Here is a 25478-nt window from a genome sequence, read left to right on the forward strand (position 1 = left end):
GTCCATCACCAACTCCCGGAGTCTTCCCAAATTCATGTCCGTCAAGTCGGTGATGCCATCCAGCCATCTCATCCTCTGCCGTGCTCTTCTCCTCCTGCCCCCAATCTTTCCCAGCATCATGGTCTTTTCCAATGAGTCAACTCTTCACATGAGGTGGCCAAAGTATTGGCATTTCAGCTTCAACATCAGTCCTTCCAATGAACAACCAGGACTTGCATCAGTTATCTTAAGTAAACCAAGAATTCAAAAAATACATATTAACATTTTTGTAACCTAAATATAACTTTGAAATTTAATTTTGATTTATGTATAAAGGATTTCCTTTCATACCGGAACTTGCATATCCTTTTTGTGTCTAGTATTTTTAGTTTATATTGATATAACTTATAAAGTTCAATATGTAGTTATTATCAATATAAATGAGATATACGCCTATCTTTTGTATTTGTATCTTGCATTTTGAATGCATATTAAAAAATAGGAACAATAATCTCCATTACTTTATCTTTCACCCATATCAAATTCTCCATGGATATTAATATATTCAGTTAAATTAATACTTTTTTAAATTGGTTAGCTCTACTGTTTTCAGTTTTAAGGGGTATGGATTCAGTTATATATCAAGGATTTCATTTCCACTACTAGGCCTTAGTGGAATTTATACCACATAGTAAAATTCCATCTTCTTTTGTCTAGGACAGTTTCAAGGTATAGTGGAAATAATGAACTGGAAACTCAACAAACCTGGGCTTGAAATACCTCTTTTCATTTTACCAGCTTAGAAACCTTGAATAAGTTAGATAATTCCTCTGGGCCTGTTTCTCCACTTTTAATATGGAGATAATAATATTTACAAGGTCATTTTGACATTATGCATAACGATGAACTCATGATTCTTGCCCAATAAATGTATTTTCTTCCTGGTCCTCACATTCTGGGGTTCAGCCATTCAAAACATTCCCTGTTTGTTTTGCCATTCACATGATCTTAATTCATTCTTCTTTTTTTTTTTTTTTTTTTAACTTTTTTGGTATAGAAAACTTGATAGTGTACACTTAGCTCAATTTGATGGCCAGTTCTTTGGCCTTTGCCTCTTCTAGCTTGGCAATGCAAACCACCAACTTTGGACCCAGGATGTTGCTTCCCCAGTGATGGCAGATTTCATCATATCTGTAATTGTAATTGGTCCTAATAGCTTCCAGCAGCTTAGCCTGAGGTTTTTTGTCTGCCAAGTTAGCTCATGTGAAGTTGACAATGGTGCAATTCTTTCATGTGGACTGGACGTTCCAGCCTGGCCTTCCCTTTGCTAATGAGATAGGGAATTCCCATCTTATGATACACGGCAGGCAGGAAGGCCCCCAACTCAGTGGGATCCACATCACTTGTAATCACCTCCAGCTGAAACTTTTGGTCTCCACCAATGTGATGACAGCATTAACCCCTGCCGGAAGGGTAAGTGGCCTTTTTGCAGGGCCATTCCCTTTGCCTGCAGCTTTCTTCTCACCCTGAGCTAACAACCTTTGCTTCTTCTCTTACTTCATGTCTGGTCTGTACTTGTGAGACATTGATCAGTTGAGTAACTGTTTGGGAGTCCAAGAGAAGTGAAGTCCAAGAGAAGAGAAGTGAAGTCGCTCAGTCATGTCCAACTCTTTGCAACCCCATGGGCCTACCAGGCTCCTCTGTCCATGGGATTTTCCAGGCAATAGTACTGGAGTGGGTTGCCATTTCCTTCTCCAGGGGATCTTACTGACCCAGGGGTTGAACCTGGGTCTCCTGCATTGTAGGCAGACACTTTACCATCTGAGCCACCAGGGAAGTCCTTGGGAGTCCAAGGCCTGGGTTAACTGGTTAAGCAAGGGAGGCATTTTCAGCAACTTATAGAGGCTGACTCTCTGGCCTTGCAATCAGATGTAGTGAAGTCATTTGACAAAGATAGTGACGTCCCTTTTGGTCTGATATTCTGTCCTGACTCAGATGGTAAAAGATATGCATGCAGTGCAGGAGACCAGGGTTCCATCTCCAACCCACTCCAGTATTCCCGTCTGGAGAATCCCATAGAAAGAGGAGCCTGTCAAGCTACAGCTCATGGGATCGCAAAGAGTCAGACACGACTGAGCGACTAACACTTTCTGTCCTGAGAAGTAAAGTGCAACACTGTGAGTGATGGACAAGTTCCTTGTCAAATTTGTGTTAAGAACCACACAGGAGAGTACATCTGTATTAGTGATCTGAAGTGAAATGAAGTGAAGTGAAGTGAAGTGAAAGTCGCTCAGTCATGTCTGACTCTTTGTGACACCAAGGATTATATAGTCCACAGAATTCTCCAGGCCAGAATACTGGAATGGGTAGCCTTTCCATTCTCCAGGGGTCCTTAGAGTGCCATTACCATTCTTAATTATTCTTACATTTCTTAGATTGAAGAAATTCCAATGGATTTTTGAAAACTATGTCAAACACACACTTGCCAACTTAGATCTGCACCTCAAAATACAGCAGACCTAACTTTATTGGACTATACTTTATTGCACTTTTTAAATGGTGCATTTTTTCAATACAAATTGAAGGTTTTCAGCAAGCCTGCATGGAGCAAGTCTATCAGTGCCTTTTGTTGTTGTTTCTGTCTAGTCAAGGCTGTGGTTTTTCCAGTGGTCATGTATGGATGTGAGAGTTGGACTATAAAGAAAGCTGAGGGCAGAAAAATTGATGCTTTTGAACTGTGGTGTTGGAGAAGACTCTTGAGAGTCCCTTGGACTGCAAGGAGATCCAACCAGTCCATCCTAAAGGAGATCAGTTCTGGGTGTTCATTGGAAGGACTGATGTTGAAGCTGAAACTCCAATACTTTGACCACCTGATGTGAAGAGCTGACTCATGGAAAAGACCCTGATGCTGGGAAAGATTGAGGGCAGGAGAAGAAGGGGACGACAGAGGATGAGATGGTTGGATGGCATCACTGACTCAATGGACATGGGTTTGGGTGGACTCTGGGAGTTGGTGATGGACAGGGAGGCCTGGCATGCTGCAGTCCATGGGGTCACAAAGAGTCAGACATGACTGAGCAACTGAAATGACTGAGCTGCTCAGTCATGTCTGACTCTTTGCGACCCCATGGGCTGCAGCATGCCAGGCTTCCCAGTCCTTCAACATCTCCTGGAGCTTGCTCAAACTCATGTCCATTGAGTCGGTGATGTCACCAACCATCTCATCTTCTGTTGTCCCCTTCTCCTCCTGCCTCCAATCTTTCCCAGCATCAGTCTTTTCCAATGCATCAGTTCTTCACATCAGGTGGTCAAAGTATTGGAGCTTCAGCCTCAGCATCAATCCCTCCAATAAATATTCAGGATTGAATCCTTTAAGATTGACTGGTTTGGTCTCCTTGCAGTTAAAGGGACTCTCAAGAGTCATCTCCAATACCACAGTTCAAAAGCATCAATTCTTCAGCACTCAGCCTTCTTTATGGTCCAACTCTCACATCCGTACATGATTCCTAGAAGCATCATAGCTTTGACTAGATGGATGTTTGTTGGCAAAGTAATGTCTCTGCTTTTCAATATGTTGTCTAGGTTTGTCATAGGTTTTCTTCCAAGGGGCAAGCGTCTTTTAATTTCAGGGCTCCAGTCCCAGTCCTCAGTGATTTTGGAGCCTAAGAAAAGAAAGTCAGTCACTGTTTCCACTGTTTCCCCATCTATTTGCCATGAAGTGATGTGACTGGATGCCATGATCTTCGTTTTTTGAATGTTGAGTTTTAAGCCAGCTTTTTCACTCTCCTTTTTCACCTTCAACAAGAGGCTCTTTAGTTCTCTCCACTTTCTTCCATTAGGGTGGTATCATCTGCATATCTGAGATTATTGATATTTCTCTGTGCAGTCTTGATTCCAACTTGTGCTTCATTCAGTCTGGCATTTCACATGATATACTCTGGATTGAAGTTAAATAAGCAGGATGACAATTCACAGCCTTGACATACTCCTTTCCCAATTTGGAACCAGTCTGCTGTTCCATGTCCAGTTCTAACTGTTGCTTCTTGACCTGCATACCGGTTTCTCAGGAGACAGGTAAGATGGTATGGTATTCCTATCTGTAAGAATTTTCTACAATTTTTGGTGACCCACACAGTCAAAAGCTTTAAAAGTGCAGTCAATGAAGCAGAAGTAGATGTTTTTTTCTGGAATTCTCTTGCTTTTTCTATGATCCAACAGATGTTGTTAATTTGATCTCTGGTTCCTCTGCCTTTTCTAAATTCAGCTTGAACATCTGGAATTTCTTGGTTCACATACTGTTAAAGCCTGGCTTGGACAATTCTGATGGATCTTTGAAGACTATGTCACATACACACTTTCCTACTTAGATCTGCACCTCAAAGTACAGGCAAACCTCTGTTTTCACACTTTGCTTTATTGCAGTTTGCAGATGGTGCATTTTTTTTTTTTCACTCAAATTGAAGTTTTGTGGCAACCCTGCGTGGAGCAAGTCTATCAGTGCATTTTATTCAACAGCATTTGCTCATCTTGTATTCCTGTGTCACACTGTGGTAATTCTTGCTTATTTCAATCTTTTTCATTATTATTGTATTCTATGATTTTCTAGATAGGAAATAAATTTGCACAGAGAATCAGGAATTTGAATGACTTTAGGCTCCTCAATAACAACAAAAGGAACAACAAAACAATGAAATCATGACTCTAAAATGCCAAAGAAAATTCCAACTGTGTATTCTATACTCAAGCTATCTATCACCTGCCAGGGAAGTTTAAAGGATATTTTCTTAATGCAAGCTCCCAACACATTTACTTCCATTTCATTCATGCTAAAGGGGCTACTGGAAGATGATTTCTGCCTTAAGAAGGAGCAGACCAAGAAAAGGAGATGAAGGAGATTCATAACAGAAAAGATGCTACCCAGGAGAGAAGTGAGAAAAGTCTTCAAAATAGTGGGGGAGGGAGATCTCAGGGAGATGACTACTCCAGATCTAGACATCCCTGGACCAAGGTGACATAGGAAACAGACATGTGGAGGGCTGTCCACCCCATGCCCTCTGTGGTGATGCCATCTTTAATATGATCAAATTACTGGAGGATATGCTCCAGACTAAGTGAGTAAACCAAGAAAGTGGAAGGCCTACCCTCCAGAAAACAGAGCATCAAACTCCACATGCCAAGGATAATAATTCAGAGAAGAAGGAACACAAAGACAGTGTGCAGAAAACTTGGAGCAAAACTGGCCCAGAGAGAACCAAGAAGTCTTTGGGAGAGAAAAAGGCTGGATAGATCAGTTGATCTTATTGACCTTTTGGAAAATTGTTCTGTGGAGCTATTAGAAGGTCTGAAGAATTAGCAAGAAGTGCAAAGATAGCCAAAATCAAAGGAACTACTTCAGTCTCAACAAAGACAGAAACTAAAGAAGGAAAACATTATAGACCACTGGATGTTCAACTGTGAATAATATTTGCAAAGACATCAAAGAAGCACTGGATATTCATGTAACTAAAAACTATCAATCTATTCAGTCAGTTCAGTCACTCAGTCATGTCCAGCTCTTTGTGACCAAATGGACTGCAGCACACAGGCTTCCCTGTCCATCAACAACTCCAGAGCTTGCTCAAACTCATGTCCATCAAGTGATGGATATCCAACCATCTCATCCTCTGTCGTCCCCTTCTCCTGCATTCAATCTTTCCCAGCATCAGGGTCTTTTCCAGTGAGTCAGTTCTTCACATCAGGTGGCCAAAGTACTGGAGTTTCAGCTTCAACATCAGTCCTTCCAATGAATATCCAGGACTGATTTCCTTTAGGATGGACTGGTTTGAACTCCTTGCAGTCCTAGGGACTCTCAAGAGTCCTCTTCAACACCACAGTTTAAAAGCATCAATTCTTCGGTGCTCAGCTTTCTTTATAGTCTAACTAACACATCCATACGTGACTACTTGAAAAACCATAGCTTTGACTAGACAGACCTTTGTTGGAAAAGTAATGCCCCTGCTTTTTAATGTGCTGTCTAGGTTGGTCATAGTTTTACTTCCAAGGGGCAAGCATCTTTTAATTTCATGGCTGAAGTCACCATCTGCTGTGATTTCGGAGCCCCCCAAAATAAAATCTGTCACTGTTTCCATTGCTTCCCTATATATTTGCCATGAAGTGATGGGGCCAGATGCAATGATCTTAGCTTTCTAAATGTTGAGTTTTAAGCCAACTTTTTCACTCTCCTCTTCCACTTTCACCAAGAGGCTCTTTAGTTCTTCTTCATTTTTGCCATAAGGATAGTGCCTTCTGCCTATGTGAAGTTATTGATATTTCTCTTGGCAATCTTCATTCCAGCTTGTGCTTCATCCAGCCCAGTATTTTGCATGATGTACTCTGCATATAAGTTAAATAATAGAGTGACAATATACAACCTTGACGTACTCCTCTCCCAATTTGGAAATAGTCTGTTGTTCTATGTCCAGTTCTAACTGTTGCATCTTGACCTGCATACATATTTCTCAGGAGGCAGGTCAGGTGGTCTATTATTCCCACCTCTTTAAGAATTTTCCAGAGTTTGTTTTGATCTACACAGTCAAAGGCTTTGACATAGTCAATAAAGCAGAAGTAGATGCTTTTCTGGAACTCTCTTGCTTTTTTTGATGATCCAATGGATGTTGGCAACTTGATCTCTGGTTCCTCTGCCTTTTCTAAAACCAGCTTGAACATCTGGAAGTTCACGGTTCATGTACCGTTGGAGCCTGGCTTGGAGAATTTTGAGCATTACTTTGCTAACGTGCGAGATGGGTGCAATTGTGCAGTAGTTTGAACATTCTTTGGCATTGCCTTCCTTGGGATTGGAATGAAAATTGACCTTTTCCAGTCCTGTGGCCACTGCTGAGTTTTACAAATTTGCTGGCATATTGGGTGTAGCACTTTCACAGCATCATCTTTTAGGATTTGAAATAGCTCAACTGGAATTCCATCACCTCCACTAGCTTTGTTTGTTGTGATGCTTCCTAAGGCCCACTTGACTTCACATTCCAGGATGTCTGGCTCTAGGTTGGTGATCACATTATCATGATTATCTGGGTCGTGAAGATTTTTTTGGATAGTTCTTCTATGTATTATTGCCACCTCTTCTTAATATCTTCTGCTTCTGTTAGGTCCATACCATTTCTGTCTTTTATTGTGCCCATCTTTGCATGAAATGTTCCCTTGGAATCATTAATTTTCATCAGGAGATCTCTAGTCTTTCCCATTCTATTGTCTTCCTCTATTTCTTTGAATTGATCACTGAGGAAAGCTTTCTTATCTCTCCATGATATTCTTTAGAACTCTGCAATCAATCTATTAGGAAGGGGGTAAAGAGATGCAGGGGTGTGATGGCAATTTACAAGCACTAGCATAAAAGGAAATCAATATGAGATTCCATGCACATATGATCTACATGGACATCTCCATATTCCAACAGAGAGTAAAAGAGAGGGACTTGAGGCAGTAAGGAGAGAGAAAGAAAGGAGAACTTGGAGCTGGCAGGCATGATATCCTCCCCTTGAACATGAACTTTACAGAGCATCAATGTCCGACAAGGCTGTTCTGTACCTGTGAGGGATCCAAACGAAAAGAAGAACTCTCCATAATCATACCTGAACACAGAGAAGACATGAACATTGTTCAAGCCACAAAATGACCAAACTTTCTGCTTCCTGCTTAATAAGAGTCATTGCTGTCTATTTATCAATCAACTTTGGCCTCACTCTAGTCTCCCTTTCTTCAAGATAAAATTTATGATGATAGCCATAGAATCTCCCATGCTTGCAGACAGCATCCAATCCAGAACCAAGACCCACTTCCTTAAACCTTACCACAAATCATCCAATACAAGCTCAAATCCTGTATATTTAATTATCACCTTCTTACTGGGACTTCCCACAGTTCCCCATGGTGTGGGGTCTCCATCAACACAATAAATAATAAACCAACTCTATCCACCACAAATGTGTTCCTGGTGGCCTTTGTTGGGCAAGCACTTATTTATAGGAAGTACAGGGAGGAAAACCACTGGGTTTTGCTAAAATTCTTTAGTCCTTTTGGACATGTTAAAATACATGTTCATATCACTTGATAAAATACAAGTTAATTTTTAAAAGCTTGTCACACATTACTTCCCAAGGTGGGAAAGCATGTGCATATGCTGACTGTTTGGAGGCAGGGAGGCTGTAATTGTTTTAAGAGATATTGTCTTAAGCAGAGGGCTTCCCTGATAGCTCATTTGGTAAAGAATCCGCCTGCAATGCAGGAGATCCCAGTTCTATTCCTGGGTCAGGAAGATCCACTGGAGAAGGGAAAGGCTAGTCACCCTAGCATTCCTGCCTGGAGAATTCCATGGACTGTATAGTCCATGGGGTCACAAAGAGTTGGACACGACTGAGTGACTTTCACTTTCATCTTAAGCAGAAGGTCCAAAATTTCCAGTGATGCTGAAAATAACTGGAATGATGACAATCCTCCCTGGTCCATAAGGGCAACCATTTTAGATTCTGGGTCTGGTCAGCAGTAATAGGTAGAGGTTAATTTGTATGGGAATTGAAACAGAATCTCTTTCAATTGTTTTATTTTACAAAGAGAAATATGACTATAGCTATTCCACAAAATTTAGATCACTACTTAAAATAAGTTGGCACATATTTATTCACTAGTGATCCATGACCCAAGTCTCCTGCATTGCAGGTAGATTCTTTACCAAGCTCTTGAAAGTGAAGTACACACTTTAAAAGCATAATTTCAGATGTCAATTATTTTGACTTATGAAAGATGGATACATTTAAAAATTTCTAGTATGTGGCACTTTTGGTTGATCTCAAATTCAAGCTTGCTTCTAAAAAATCCATCTACTTCTGTGGCTAATGTTAATGGTTTCTTTTAATTACAGATTCTGATTCTTGGAGGTCATTAGCATGGTCAATAAATTATGGACCGGAAACAGAGACACCCAGCAACATTATCATAAATCAAATAATCCTTAAAAGGCTTTGTACTATAGAGGCACATAAGTCAAACCAAAAGTCATAATTTTTAAATCTGCCCTGAGTGTCATAAACATACTTTAAGGGGAAAATCCCAAACATTAATTTCAATCATTCAGTTTCAATAACTTTCAACACATTGTCAAGGCTGTTTTATTTATAATCCCCACCCATGTCCCCCACATACCCAGAATATTTAGAAGCAAATACAAGACACCATATCATTTCATCTGTAAACATTTAGGAAAACACCTATAGAAAGATAAGAGCAATTCTTTTTTAACCATGAACATATCGTTTTCAAACATAAAATTACTGTCAATAAGCTTGTAACATCCTCAAATACTCAGTCAGTGTTCAAATTTCCCCCAAATATCTTATAAATATTGTCACATAAATGATTTTACAGTTCATACTTTTGAATGCAGATTTAAAAAAAAAACTTTCACACGTGGTATTTGGTCGATATGCCTTATAAGTCTCTTTCAGTTCTATCAGTTTCTCCCTCTTTCTTTGTCCTGCTTGCAATTTATTATTTGAGGACACCAAGTTTTTGTCTTGTAGAATTCCCAAGCTCTGGATTTTACTGTTTGAATCTGTGTTTTATTTTGTTTAAATACTGTCATTGCACACTTCTCCAAGACATTTTTAAAGATGCGGATTCATGTCAATGTATGGCAAAACCAATACAATATTGTAAAGTTAAAAAATAGATAAATAAACTAATTAAAAAAATAAAAATAGATAAAATTAATCAATGGATTCAGGTATGGTAAGCTTGATTCATCCATTATAAAAATTTCCATCTAATAAATGCTGGAGATAGTGTGGAGAAAAGCAAACCCTTACATTGTTGGTGGGAATGTAAATTGGCGTAGCCACTGGGGAAAACTGTCCCTGTTGGTCATCTATCTTATACATAGTAGTATACATGTGTTCATCCAAAGCTCCTGATTTATCCCACCCCTGACGTTTCCCTTTTAGTAACCATAAGTTTGCTTTTGATACCTGTAAGTCTGTTTCTGTTTTGTAAACAAGGTCATAAGTATCTTTTGTTTAATTAGATTTCATGTGTGAGTGGTATCATATGATATATTTGTTTTTCTTTGACTTACATCTCTTACTATGATAATCTCTAGGTGCATCCATGTTGCTGCAAATGGCATTAATTTATTCTTTTTATGGATGACTAATATTCCATGGTATATATACCACATCTTTATCCATTTATCTGTCAATGAACATTTAGGTTGTTTCCACATCTTGGTTATTGTAAACAGTGTTGTGATGAACATTCGGATGTATGCATCCTTTCAAATTATGTTTTTTCCTGAAAATATGCCCAGGAATGGGATTTTGGGGCTGTATCATAATTATATTTTTAGTTTCTTAAGGAACCTCTATACTGTTTACCTAATACGTACCTACTGTATAGCATAGGGAATTCTGCTCAATATTCTGTGATAATCTATATGAGAAAATAATTTTTAAAGGAGTGAATATATGTATGTGTATAACTGAATCACTTTGCTGTACACTTAAAACTAACACAACATGTAAATTAACTATACTTCAATTTAAAATGCACAGTAAAAAAAAATACAAGATTTCCATCCACTTCTCTAAAAATTAATTTATTTTAATTGGAGGCTAATTCCTTTACAGTATTATGGTGATTTTTGCCATACAGCCACATAAATCAGCCACATGTGTACATGTGTACCCCCATCCCATCCCTCTGGGTCATCCCAGTGCCCTGGCTTAAGGTGCCCTGTTTCATGCATTGAACTTGGACTGGTCATCTATTTCACATATGGCAATATATGTGTTTCAATGCTATTCTCTCAAATCATCTCACCTTCACCTTCTCCCGCAGAGTCCAAAAGTCTGTTCTTTATATCTGTGTCTCTTTTGCTGTCTTGCACATAGAGTCTTCCTTACCATCTTTCTAAATTCCATATATATGCATTAATATACTATATTGGTGTTTTTCTTTCTGACTTACTTCATTCTGTATAATAGGCTCCAGTTTCATCCACCTCATTAGAACTGACTCAAATGCGTTCACCTAATGGTTTGGACAGCCACTCATGATCATACCTTCATCCATTATTACATTAGGAGGAGCAAAATTGTTATTCTCTAATTTCATTATTATTTCTGCAGTAATCATCTAGAGTAATTTTGATAACCAAAACTGTTTTTCATAATGATTGCTCTGAAGACAGTTCACACAGAAAAGAGGATAAAAGCTTCATTCTATTTATTTACCAGTTTTCAGACTGAGTGTGATTCCTCACTTCCTCCAAAGGTTGTCTAGGAAGTGTTTCCTTTTGTTTCATTTTGAAAATTCGTGTACATTTAAACATAGGTATTCTCTTTCTAGTTACTGCAGTTGTCTTTACCTATTGGCCTCAAATTTTCCACCATTTTGCTGGGAGGTTAGGGAAGGGGGACTCTTTGGGTTGGCTCCCAACCACTCCTGACACAATCCAGAGTCTTTAACAGTGTCCTTTTCATCTGATACGAAGAACAATTCCTGGTTCACCTTGGCCATTTCATGTCCCAGACCTGGAATCAGCTGTTCTACATGGTGTTCCTATTTCTTGAAGTGACAAATGACATTTTGACATCACAGTCTGGATTCAATCGGGTATTCCTTGCCACAGATTAACCATTACTTCCATGTGCTTTTAGTGGACAGAGATAGGAAAAAAAACATAAACATATACCCTGAATTTATACTGTTATTTTCAATCCAGGTTTAGGATTAACTAGTTTTTTACTTCATTTTGATCTTGTAATGTATCTTTTTCCTTTATACTGAAACTCAAGGTTCCTAATAGCATTAACATAATTACCACTACAGAAAACAATATGGAAGTTCCTTTGAAAACTAAAAGTAGAATGACCATATGATCCAGCAATCCCACTCCTGGGCATAAATCTGGAGAAAAGCATAATTTGAAAGAATGTGTGCACCCCAGTCTTCATTGTAACACTATTTACAATAACCAAGATATGAAAGCAACCTAAATGTCCATCGATTGAGTAATGGATAAAGAAGATATGGTGTATGTAAAGTGGAATACTCGTCAGCCATAAACAAGAATGTAATAATGCCATTTGCATCAAAGTGGATGAATCTAGAGATTATCATACTAAGTTAGATATGTCAGAAAAAGACAAATATTCACATGAGGAATCTAATTTTTAAAAAAGATACAAATGAACTTAATTACAAAACAGAATCCGACTTACAGATATCAAAGACAAATGTATGGCTACTAAAGGGGAAACATTGGGAGAAGGGATAAATCAGGAACTTGGGATAAAACACACACACTACTACATACTAGATAGATGAGTAATTGGGACTTGTCATATAGCACAGGGGACTCTACCCAATATTCTGTGATAACCTGTAAGAGAAAAGAACCTAAAAAAGAATGGATATGTGTATATGTATAACTGAATCACTTTTGTGTACACTGAACATTGTAAATCAACTATACTCCAATAAGATTTAAATACTAAAATTTTAAAAATATATATTTGGTTTGCTTCCAATCTTTAGTATTATAAAAATAATAAAATAAACACACTCTTCTTATGCATATTTCTGCATAGTTATTCAGTTAGGAAAAACTCTTAGAAACAGAAATAGTGGGTGGAGAGTTCTGCATTACAAAGGCAAATTATTAGCTAAATTGGTACATATAATTGAAAAGTACAACCTCAGATATGCAGATGACACCACCCTTATGGCAGAAAGCAAAGAGGAACTAAAGAGTCTCTTGAAGGTGAAGAGGAGAGTGAAAAAGATAGCTTAAAACTCAACATTCAAAAGACTAAGGTCATGGCATCCGGCCCTATCACTTCATGGCAAATAGACAGGGAAACAGTGGAAACAGTGACAGATTTTATTTTCTTGGGCTCCGAAATCACTTCAGATGTGACTGCAGCCATGAAATTAAAAGACACTTGCTCCTTGGAAGAAAAGCTATGACCAACCTTTTTAATATGACAACATATTAAAAAGCAGAGACATTACTTTTCTGACAGAGGTCCAAATGGTCAAAGCAGTGGTTTTTCCAGTAGTCATGTATGGATGTGAGAGTTGGACCATAAAGAAAGCTGAGTGCCAAAGAATTGATGCTTTTGAGCTGTGGTGTTGGAGAAGACTCTTGAGAGTCCCTTGGGCTACAAGGAGATCAAACCAGTCAACCCTAAAGGAAATCAGTCCTGAACATCCTTTGGAAGGACTGCCGCTGAAGCCGAAGCTCCAAAACTTTGGCCACCTGATGCAAAGAAATGACTCATTAGAAAAGACCATGATACTGGGAAAAATTAAAGGCAAGAGGAGAAGGGGACAATAGTGGATGAGATGACTGGATGACTTTACTGACTGGATGGACATGAGTTTGAGAAAACTCTGGGAGTTGGTGATGGACAAGGAAGCCTGGCGTGCTGCAGTCCATGGGGTTGCAAAGAGTCACACATGACTGAGCAATTGAACTCAACTGAACTGAATACTTATTGCCAATTTATCACTGAAAATGCTAATTGACTTTTTATTTTATGAAAGTCCTTATGAAGTCATAAATAAAATAAAACTGATTAGCAAGAGGGCAGAGAAAAAGTTCAGCAGCATAACACTGATGTCTGATTTCAGGAAACCCAGAGAAATAAATATTTTGTGTCATTGATTCTACTTTTGATTTTTAATGATTTCCACTTTTCCAATATTTCCTTTTATATATCTATTTTGTTACATAGACTTATTTGTGTGACTCTACTAAGTGGCAAATTTATGTCTCCAGGGTCATGGAAATTTCACTAAGCAGCACAGAAACCAGAAACTGGGTTTTTCTTTTCCACTCTTTCTTGCTGGATACAATGGAACAGCATAGATAAAAGGTAACACCAGGCGTACCTTGATAAATTCAAAGTAGCTGACAGATTTCTAACACAAGAACAAACACCACCAAAAGCCCTCAGCCTCATTTTTATATATTTATATTTGCACTCTCTTATCATTTGATTATTTACTACTCAACACTTGTCGGTGTTACTACTTAATTTCAATTCATGGCTTCAGTTTCCAGATCTGGAAAAAGCAAACGAGATTAAGTTTGGAAGTCAGTGACATTCAACTTTAACAATAAGCTGACCTCCAACAAAATTGTCAGAAATGGTGTTTCCTATAGAACAGGAACCATTTCACTCATCCATGTAATAGAATGAGAGTTAGCTTCTGTTTATGTCTTTAATGAGGTGTGTTCTCTTCTTCCAGACTGACAAATTCACAAAGGGAAAAAACAGAAATCCGATCATGCAGATGAGAACAGTAGAGTGCTTTTTAAAACATGTTAACCAAGCCATGGAATTTCTGTGGTTAAAGTCATAAATAGTCCCTAGAGAAGCCATTGATAATCACCGTTTGGACTGAATGGAGTCCTTCAGTCAATGCATGCTGTTTTAGTTTTTCTTTTTTTTAATTACCCGATTCACTGTTTTTGTTGTGGTCCCCTGAGGCTTTGCCTTCTCCTGTGGAATTTTCTTGACTAGAATCCCATGAGATGACATTTCTTCTAATTAGATTTCTTGGCTGTTAGAGATTATTATGTTAGAAAACACACATTCCTTCCTCCTCCTTCCCTTTTCCGATATTTCTATCCTGCTCTTGTGTTTTTATTTATGCAAGATGCAAGCCAGATGTTATATTAATAAGAGAGCTAACTTTCCTCAAGGAGCTATTCATCAGCCCAGAAGTAGACCCTGTTGCAATTTCTGGGAATTCTTCAAATTCTTTCCTTACTTTTTTTCATTTTAAGTAGTAAATTCTGGAAGATACACTTGAAAGCAATATTACTGTAAGTATAGAATTACTTCTGTTTACCGGGAATGTTGATGGAGATGGGGAGTTTTCACAGTTAAATTTTAAAGTTAAAGAAGAAAGAATTGAAATTAGGAACTATATCTTATAAATGTAGGTAGCCTATCACATTTGATGTGTATGAACTTTTTGAAAACTTAATTGCTGTTGTTCAGTGGCAGAGTCGTGTCCGACTGGGTCATTCCATGGACTGCAGCATGCCAGGCTTCCCAGTCCTTCACTATCTCCCAGAGTTTGCTCATACTCATTAAAATAATTTAATTGGAAACTTAAATAGAATAAAGATGCCATAACAGAGCAAGGGAGTATCTTACACAGTGAAGTCTAGATTCTTTGTTATTTGAAATGCGTATGTTAAAATATATAGAATATTTCATTTCTGCCACAAATATAATTCTATAAAATGAAAAATATTAAATCAAAAAAGAAAGAGCTTCTTATACTCTTCAGATGAATACATCTTCCAGGGCACAAAAATATTTTTTTTAACAACCACAGTTAAATTCATTATGATTCCAAAACTAATCTCTTAAAACAGACATGAGATCCTTAAACTAGCAAACATCCCAGGAACACTCAATAAAAGTTTTGAAAATCTTTTTTACATCCTCAGAAGACTTATTTTGTGTCTTCTTTCCTTGCTGGTTTTGGTTCTTAAATCAACTGATCAGACAAAGGAGGTCTTTTGAAGTCCATGACCATGTGTAAGACTTGAACCTGGGGAACAATGTAGTACTTCTGTCTTTCAACAGGTTGTCCAGGCACTCATAACCTGTGTGTATTATTCATAAGTTGAAGCATTATTTTTATTTATACCATATTTTTAAATCAAAATGTATGGACAGCCCCAACAACACTGCTTGCTCCCCTAGGACTATAGCAAGTAGGAGTTGATAACTCATTCTTGATTTCACTAAGCTAGTTCTGGTAGTAGTTCTCTGCAACTAAAAATCAAGTCCTCACTGTCTTCAAGAACTTCCAGACCTTTTATTTTATATCTGCTGTGTTAGCATCCATAGAGATAGTGTGGACACTCTCTTTGCTCAGCGTTGGCCTTCTGTACCATTATTCCTTGCGTGTGTTAGTCACTCAATCATGTCCAACTCTTTGCGACCTAAGGGATTGTAGTCTCCAGGCTCCTCTGTCCATGGGACTTTACTGCAGTGAGTAGCCATTCTCATCTCCAGGGGATCTTCCTGACCCAGGGATCGAACCCAGGTCTCCTGTGTTGCAGACAGATTCTTTATAGTCTGAACCACCAAGGAAGTCCATCCTTTGTCATCATTAAAAACCTCAGCCTTGATCTCATATCTGTCCTCCTTCAACATTGCTTTCCAGAATTCTAAACTCTGCTGTCCTTCCTACTTCACTGGCTTCTCTGTCTCAGTCTCCTTTGCTGATTTGTCTTCATCGCTCTGACCTCTTATTATTAGAGTCTCTAGGTTTCAGGCCTTGGACATCTACCCTAACTACTGCACTCCATTGGTACCATCACCCAAGCCTGCATGCCAAGCTGATTCCCAAATGTAAATCTTCACCCTGTTCTTCTCTCTTTAACTCCAGATTTTATATCCCATTGGCCTCTGCACACTGTCACTCCAGTGTCTAGAGGTTTGGCAATAACATGCATTAGATATCACCTGACTGCTAGCACTTCTCACCTCCTCCATTGGGGCCACCCAAGTTCAAGCTATGAGTATCTCTCCCTTGGACAATTAAAGTAGACTCCCAACCCATCTCCTTGAGGATCCATTTCTGCCTTATAGTCTATTCTTGACACTATGGCCAAAATGACTGATTTTAAAATAGAAGATAAATCAAGTTACTTATCAGCTCAATATCTTCCCAACTCACTCAGAGTGAAGCCCAATGTGTTTACATTGACCATGAAGGCCTGACCTCATTCATTAGGTTTTTGTTGACCTGAGTTCCTATCCTTACCCCTCGCTTGACCTCAGTCACATGATGTTACCCAGATGCTCCTTGCCAGGGACTCTCCCACTTCAAGTCTTTTGCACATGCTTCTCTCTCTGCCTGAAATGTTTCTCTGCCAATGTCTATGCGGGCTGCCTACTCATTACCATCCCACCCTACTTCATTTCTCTTTATCACACTTGCTGCCATGTGGTGTTTAAGATGCTCAGATGTTTTATTTACTTATTTTATTTATTGCTTGTCACCAGCTCTTGATGGCTCAGGTGATGAAGAATCTGCCTGCAATGCAGGAGACCCGGGCTCGATCCCTGTGTTGGGATGATCCTCTGGAGATGGAAATGGCAATCCACTCCAGTATTCTTCCCTGGAGAATCCCATGGACAGAGGAGCCTTGTGGGTTTCAGTTCATAGGTCGCAAAGAGTTGGACGTGACTGAGTGACTAACACTTTCACTTTTCACCACCTTCATACAAAAAAATTTAAACTCTACAAGTGCAGGAATTTTTTACCTTTGTTGTTCACTGAAGTCTCCTTGTCCCCTAAAATAATGTCTGGCAATACAGTGCTTACTCAGTAAATAAGCGTTGAGTGGATGAATTTCAGATAGTCTTGAAATCAAAGACATTGTTCATCTATCTGATGGCAAACATAAAATGACAACCTACAACATTCATGGTTGTGTGTTCAGTGCTACGGTGGACAAATGTAAAGGATAGCTTCCTTCAAAAGAATTTTAAGAAGTTATATTCCTGGGTTCCCTGGTGGTCCATTGGTTAAAAACCCACCTGCCTATGCAGGGGACACAGGTTCGATCCCTGGTCAGGGAAGATCCCACATGCCGCTGCAGAGCAATGCAGCCCATGTACCATTAACTACTGAGCCCACGTGCTGCAACTACTGAAGTCCATGCTCCTAAAGCCTATGCTCCCCAACAAGAGAAGCCACTGCAGTAAGAAACCCACACACAGCAACTAGAGAGTAGCCCCCTCTCGCTGCAACTAGAGAAAGCCCACAGGTGGCAGGGAAGACCCAGCACAGCCAAAGAAATTAAATAAATAAATGAATCTTTTTTTTTTTTCAAGTTATACTCCACTGTCAACATAACACAGAACAACGGCATATAAGAATCACAATTGTTTATATATCACCGCTATCTTTCTAAACAAGACATAAATACATCATTCTAAACTCTATTTTTTGAAAGCAAGTCCCAATTCTATTCATTTGTCAGAAACAAATTCACACGTCAACATACAAGATGACCACAAAATAAATATTTAAATTCCATTTATTGAAATATTTCTTCGAGAAATAGATTCTGTGAGCCTTTCATGTACAAGGCAGAGCTCCAAAGACATAGGCTCTGATTGTGGGTGAGAAGGGCCAGGAACTTGCACTTATACAGCCTGTCATGGTTTACTTGGGCTTTGACCCAACTAACTGATGAGGGAAAACTGAAACATTTTCCTTGTTTTTGTTCATCACAGAAGCATACTTCCCTTTATAACTAGAGTATCTTCAAAGTCTACTTGTCAAATATTGTGAGTTATACGAGGAAGCAGAATAAAGGTACAATGGCAATGAAAGGCACTTTCCTATTTCATGAAAAGTTAAATACATACTTACAAACATAACCGAGAAGCCTCACTCCAGTAAAAATGAACAGCAGTCATAGAAAGACTAGTACCTGAATATTCAGAACAGCTAAATTAGTAATATCCAAACACTGAAAATAATCCAGTGTCCCTCAGCAGTTCAATGAGTAGACAAATTGTAGTATATCCACACAATGAAATAAGAATGAATAGTACAAAGAGCAAACTATTGATGCATGCAACAATTTGGGTGGATCTCAGAATTGTCATGCTAAATGGGGAAAAAAATACAAAGAGAATGATGTAATTCCATTTATATAAGTTCTAGAAAGTGCAAATGAATTCATAGGAACAGAAAGCAGATCAGTCATTGCCTGGAAATACGAAAAAAGGAAAGTGAGGATTGCAAAAGGGCTCAAGGAACCTTTTAAGAGTAATGGAAATATTTGTTATCCTCATTGTGGTGCTGTTTTATGAGAGTATTCACCTACTAATATTCATCAAATTATTCCCTTTAAATATGTACGTTTTCTTGTACAAAAGTTATACCTCAATAATGCTATTTTAAAAATATACATACCATCCAAAATCTATCACAAAAAAAAGAGAAGAAGAATTTTAAAACCACACCTCCCCCCAAGAAAAAGCACTGGCTGAAGCACCTAGCATTGTTTGGTACATATTGGTGCTAAATACATCATTATTGAAAAATACACATTTGTAAATAACTGTTAGCACTTACGTAATGCTTACTATCTATCAATAACATTTGTTAATTTAATTAATATAATTCTATAAAGCAAATTTTATTACTACAACAATTTAAAAAATATTGTGCAAATGTCTTCTATGTTAGGTTAGGACACCAAGAGCCTAGTCTTCAAGGTTATCTGGTCAGTAAATTGCAGAACTGAGCCTTCCATGCATGCAGTCTGTCTCCGTGCATGTCTTTAACTCCTACAACATACCACCATAAAAGAAACAAAAGAAGGAATTAAAGAATCCAGAAAAGAGGCTTCTCTTTGTGCTTGGCAGTCAGGGAAGTCTTTTTAAAAAGACCAGATGTTTGCTGAGCTTTGAAAGGTAGGGAAATTTTGGAAAAAGAGAAGAGTAGAAGTGTATCTCAGATAAAGCTGATGCTGCCAGGCATGAAAGAACCTGAGAAGATATTTGTCCAGTCTTTGGTGACATTCTTTACAGTATGAGTTAGATCAAAGTCCACTGACATTTTATCTTATAAATATTGCATGCAGGATATAAATAGCCAGATCAGTGGGGAAGAAGAGCAAGAGGAGGTGATTTCTCCCCTGGCTGAGGTCCCATGGCAGGAAAGGAATAGAAGATGGAGCTAGAGCTGACTGTTCAATGATGAACGTGGCAATCCTTTTCTTTAATGTATCGTATGACTGAGAAAAGGGAAAATGATGAGGCTTGGCGGCTCACAATGACAAGGAAAAGGAAATATTGCTTTCACAGAGTCACATGCCCACACCAAAACTGGTTGCCAGAATTAGGAATTAAAAACAACAAAAATACTACTCTTGGGATTTGACCATCGTGGTAAAGATGATGTTAACCAGACATCCAGGAGGACAAATACAGTGCATATATTCATGTCTAAAGAAACCAAGAGACATCTTTCACGAGAGCAAACCATGAGGAAAAGGCAGCCAAAAGAAGGGAAGTTCACACAAGGTGCCCGAAGAAGCAGAGAGGACCAGATGCAACTCTTGAGAAAGCTTGCAAAGCAAGGCTAGCAAGTGAGGAATGGAAGGAGGCAATCAGACTTGTGGCAGAGGCTGAATCAGTGCTGATATGAAGAGGACTGAAAAAAAAATAGTGGACAGTAAGAGACATCATGGGGATACACCCTATTTGTAGGAAGAGATCTGCCAATGGAAAAGTGAGAGGAGACACATTCCACATGATGGACAAGGTGGCTGCTACCAGTTTGAGTAGTTGGGAAGAATAGCACCAAGATAAGTTCACTCTCACATAAAATTGTACATTGTAAAATAATTTCTGCCAGCCTAAAATACAGTTCATGGCTTCCACCAAGCCTCCAAAGAGGAATGTAACATTTTGCAAATACGTGCAATGAAAAACCACCCTCTTAAAAGTGTATTCAAAATAACTCTTGGGACTTCCTTGGTGGTCCAGGGGTTAAGACTTCTTCCAATGCTGGGAGTATGGGTTCAATCCCTGGTCAGGGAACTAAGATCCCACATGCCTCACAGCCAAAACTACAAAACATAAAACAGAAGCAATACTACAGCAAACTCAATAAAGACTTTAAAAATGGCCACATAAAAACAATCTTAAAAAAATTAAATCTCAATAGATTATTAGCAAATGAAATTCAGCAGTACATTAAGAACATAACAATAATAAATAATCTAGTGATCTTTATTGTAGTATAAGAATGGATCACTGATAAATATATATTAATGTAATTCACTATAACAATTGTTCAAAAGTAAAAATTGCAACATCCATTATTTATAAGAAAAAAAATTTAAACCTGGTAATGTAAGGATAAGCCTTTAATATGTCTTTATCAAACTAAAGGCCCAAATTATACAAAATGAGAAGCAGTGGAAATTTTCCTCTTAAAAACTGAGATGACCGCTATGAATGAAAAAAGAATTGAGGTATATAAACTGGAAAAGACAGAGATTCAAGTATTATTTGCAGATGATACAATCATTTACTCAGAAAACTCAAGAAACTCAGAAAGCCATTAGAATAAAAGAAATCAGTAAAATCTATGTATCTGTAGCTATATCTATATCATGTATTAAAACAAGTTGGTGTAATAAAAGAAACAATTACAACGAAGAAAGTAAATGATCAAAGACCAACTGTTATAAGAATTATGCAAAATCTACATTAAGAAAACTTAAAATACTACTTAGGTACCCAGAAGACTTAAAGAAAATATATATCATAATCGTAGACAAGAAAACTCAAATGTCTTTAAACTACCAACTGTTTCTAATTTAACCTGCAAATTTGTAACGTTCCCTAGAAAATGACTAGGCCTTAAAAAACAGGCAAGCCAATTCTAAAGCTGACATAGAAAATCAACAAGAAAATACATCCACATAATATTTGAGTGAGTTTAATGAATTGCATTAGGAAGTGTAACTGATTACTATACTGTCCTATTGTGAATACATAGATGGATCAAAGAAAGAATATATACATAGACCCAAAGACATGAGTGATTTTGTTTTAGGATATTTCTATCAGTACATATAATAGGAATTATTTAGAAAATGGTTATGAGGCAATTGGTTAGCCATCTAACCAACACTGAATTACTATATCACTCTGCAATAAAGTTCATATTTATAGTTTAGTACAGTGCATGACTTATTGCCATCACATTCTTTCTAGTGAAGTGCTTATAAAGAGTGAAATGGCCAACTGTTCACACATAGGCAAAGAGAGAAGGCTTGAGACTAAAGGCTTTTAGCAGCATTTTAGCTTTCCCCAGTAGAACACAGCCAACACAGAGCAGGCTCTAGAGTAGACAGGGAGAAAACAGTGCCCAGGTGCTAGAAATCTCAGTGCCCTGCTTGCAGTTGGTCATACTACTCCCTTAACCCTTAAGTTGACTCATTCGGGTTTTCCTTCTTCCCTTGGTTCTCACTTTCTGTCTCTATTATATTTATTTCAATGCTATTTCCTATGCTGTAAACAACAAATTGGCAAAGAGTTTATTCATTGGGAAAGATCTTGATGCTGGGGAAGACTGAAGGCAAAAGGAGAAGGGGGCAGCAGAGAATGAGATGGTTAGATAACATCACTGAATCAATGAACATGAATTGGAGAAAACTCCGGGAGATAGAGAGGACAGGAGAGCCTGGCATGCTGTAGCCCATGGGGTCTCAAATAGTCAGACACAACCTAGCAACTGAACAATAACAGCAACAAACTTAAAACCATTTTGGAGTAAATGATAGACTATTGACAGTTAGCATATGTTAATACCAGTTGTCGTTGTTGTCATGTCTGACTCTTTTATAAACACATAGTTCTAAATGTTCGCTTACCAAAGCATTTCCATAAGACGGAACGTGAGAATTCGTTGTTCTTCCCAGGCATCGATACTCAAGCTGTCCATTCAACTTGGTGAAATCATTCATCTATAATAGTCTCTAATTTGCTATTTTTACCAAAGTGTTTTGTTTGTTTCCAGTGTTTGTGAGAAGGCAATGGCAACCCACTCCAGTACTCTTGCCTGGAAAATCCCATGGACGGAGGAGCCTGGTAGGCTGCAGTCCATGGGGTTGCTAAGAGTCGGACACGACTGAGCGACTTCACTTTCACTTTTCACTTTCATGCATTGGAGAAGGAAATGGTAACCCACTCCAGTATTCTTTCCTGGAGAATCCCAGGGATGGCAGACCCTGGTGGGGTGCCGTCTATGGGGTCGCACAGAGTCGGAGACGACTGAAGCGACTTAGCAGTAGCAGCAGCAGTGTTTGTGAAATAGTAAATCAATTCATCACTCTGAACGTGAACTCTAAATGATCAACCAGTGTGCTCCTTAAAGCTTACCTTGGAAATGATCATCACTTTCTAAAACCACCACACGATAACAAGATTCTGCCTTAATGCAAAGGCTGAAATGGAACGAAGGCTTCGTGGTACTATTTATGAATTGTTTCAGCCTCTGCCGCCAGCCTGAGTTTCATGCACTCTCAGGCTGCTGAATTATATCTGTATATTGTAAGAAAGCTCGCCTAACATTTTTTTACATAAGGGAGATAAACCCTGTTTGTGAGCTCTACTGTGAAGGAGACTGAACACGATACTTGCTCATGGTCCCCGAGACTGTTCACCAAGCCTGAAATGTATCAAATAACTACCCGGTAGCAGTAGAAGCTGGAGCTGTGCTTTCTGTGCTATTTTGCTCTTCAGTCACTCAGTGGTGTCCTGCTCTTGGCAACCCCACCGACTGCAGCATGCCAGTCTTCCCTGTCCTTCACTATCTCCCGAAGTTTGCTCAAACTCATGTCCACTGAGTCGATGATGCCATCCAACCATCTCATCCTCCGTCGCCCCCTTCTCCCCCTTCTCCTTCTGTGCTATTGGCTCAAGTCAATTATAACTTCTTGCAAACTGCTCCATCAACTTCTGCTAATTGTAGCATATATCTCCATGACAGAAGGGAAGCTCATCCTTCATTTACATTGTACTTTTCCCAAAGCCTAAGCATAGCAAATTCTGTCTTGACTAATTATAAATATCCTTCCCTTCAGAATATGACTGAGAGACCGAAGGATATCCTCTTTCCTCCCCTTTCATTAAAAGGGAGATGCCATTCGACTAAATTGAATTTTCCTTTCATTTTCTGTGGATGAGTTTGCTTAATATCTCTGCAGGCACATAAATCTTATGCATCTGGCTGTTGCCTGCCTGACTGCTCAGGGCAGCTCTGTCCTTTCACCAACCAAGTGGGAAGCTTTGGGACCAACCTGGGACAGAGTGAATATATGCAGAGTTTTGTCAGTTTCCTTTGTCTTCCTTCTACTTCCTAACCACCAGGAAGCTTATTCCAGGACTGATTCAGACTTGGATCATCTAGATCATTCCATACCCATTAAAACTTACCAGTCTTGTTGCTCATTCTTTCAGATTTACTAGACTTTAGCAACTCTGATGCTGGGAAAAATTGAGGGCAAAAGGAGAGGGCAGAGGGTGAGATGGTTAGATAGCATCCCCGACTCAATTTAGATGAACTTGAGGAAACCCTGGGAGATAGTGGAAGATGGGGAAACCTGCTGTGCTGCCATGGTTCACAAACATGGGGTCACAGAGAATCAGACATGACTTAGCTACTGAACAACAACAACAAGCAACTCATTCCATTCTGGTCAAAGTTAAAGAAAGGAGTTAATTGCTTGTCAACTATACTATGTTGACTTCCTGAAATGCTTACCACCTCTCATCATCACCCCAGCTCCCTTGGAAAGATTAGATGGCCTTCAGTCTCCGTTCATCCTCCCATAGCATCTCATGACAACACATCAATTTGTATTGCAATTTTCTGTTTCCAAGTCAACCTTCTCAGTGAACTGAGCTCTTTAAGGAAACAGGCTATGGCAATAATATATATTGTAATGTTATTCATCTTTTTATTCCTAGTACTTGGAAGAGTGTCCAATATATAATAGGTATTCAAACATTACTTGATGAATAAATGAATGAATGAATCACTCACTCACTGCTCAGCCTACCTAAATTAGGACCCCTGGAAAAAATTCTGCTGATACCTTTCTTCCTAAAGTGAAAAGCTATCCAATCTGCTCTTGAATGGGTGTGACCAAGCATCAAGTGTTCTAATATCTTTTTTTCCAACAAGCATACCTCCTTCATGAAAAATAAAAGAAATTAAAAAAAAAAAACCTGGATGGTCACTTTTTTCACCTAGATGTGACAATATATTCTAAGAAACACTTTCTAATACACCCTTAAAATGTGTTCAATCAAAGCAGAAAAAGATATCTAGTGCCAGCTTCAAGGATAAACTCTACTAAGTTGCCACAGTTCAGCTGTGTATTATATAATGCTATTGTAGCACTGTCAAATTTCTAGAATCTAATAATGATACCCATCTTCTAATACATTTATGTCTTCAAGTCTATTCCTAGAGACTTCTTTATCATTTTTGAGTTAAATTCCTCATGTATACCATGGCTCAATGTTCTAATATAATAAAATGAAAACACTAATAGAACCTATTAGAAGTCTTAACAGGGAGGGTCTGAGGAAGAAGACAACGATAAAAGTGAGACATTCAAAATAGCCCAATGAACAATAAATAAAATCTAAATATGATTATATTAAAATATTTTACATTGGTTTCAATTCAGTTCAGTCACACAGTCATGTCCGACTCTTTTTGACCCCATGGACTGCAGCAACTCAGGCTTCCCTGTCCATCACCAACTCCCAGAGCTTGCTTAAAGTCATGTCCATCAAGTCAGTCATGCTGTCCAACCATCTCGTCCTCTGTCGTCCCCTTCTCCTCCTGCCTTCAATCTTTCCCAGCAT

At 38.5% G+C, this 25478-nt stretch overlaps 1 long non-coding RNA gene and 1 pseudogene across 1 annotated transcript in view; both read right to left on the minus strand.

Annotated features, from left to right (window-relative positions):
• LOC145541921 (uncharacterized) overlaps positions 1-25478 on the minus strand; it is a 76207-nt gene that overhangs the window by 10283 nt on the left and 40446 nt on the right. The window lies entirely within an intron of this gene.
• Positions 1056-11541, minus strand: LOC145542519 (large ribosomal subunit protein eL8-like; annotated as a pseudogene).

Source organism: Giraffa tippelskirchi, chromosome 3 (genome assembly GCF_054371585.1).
Source record: "Giraffa tippelskirchi isolate mGirTip1 chromosome 3, T2T-mGirTip1v1.2.pri, whole genome shotgun sequence".
NCBI lineage: Eukaryota > Metazoa > Chordata > Mammalia > Artiodactyla > Giraffidae > Giraffa > Giraffa tippelskirchi.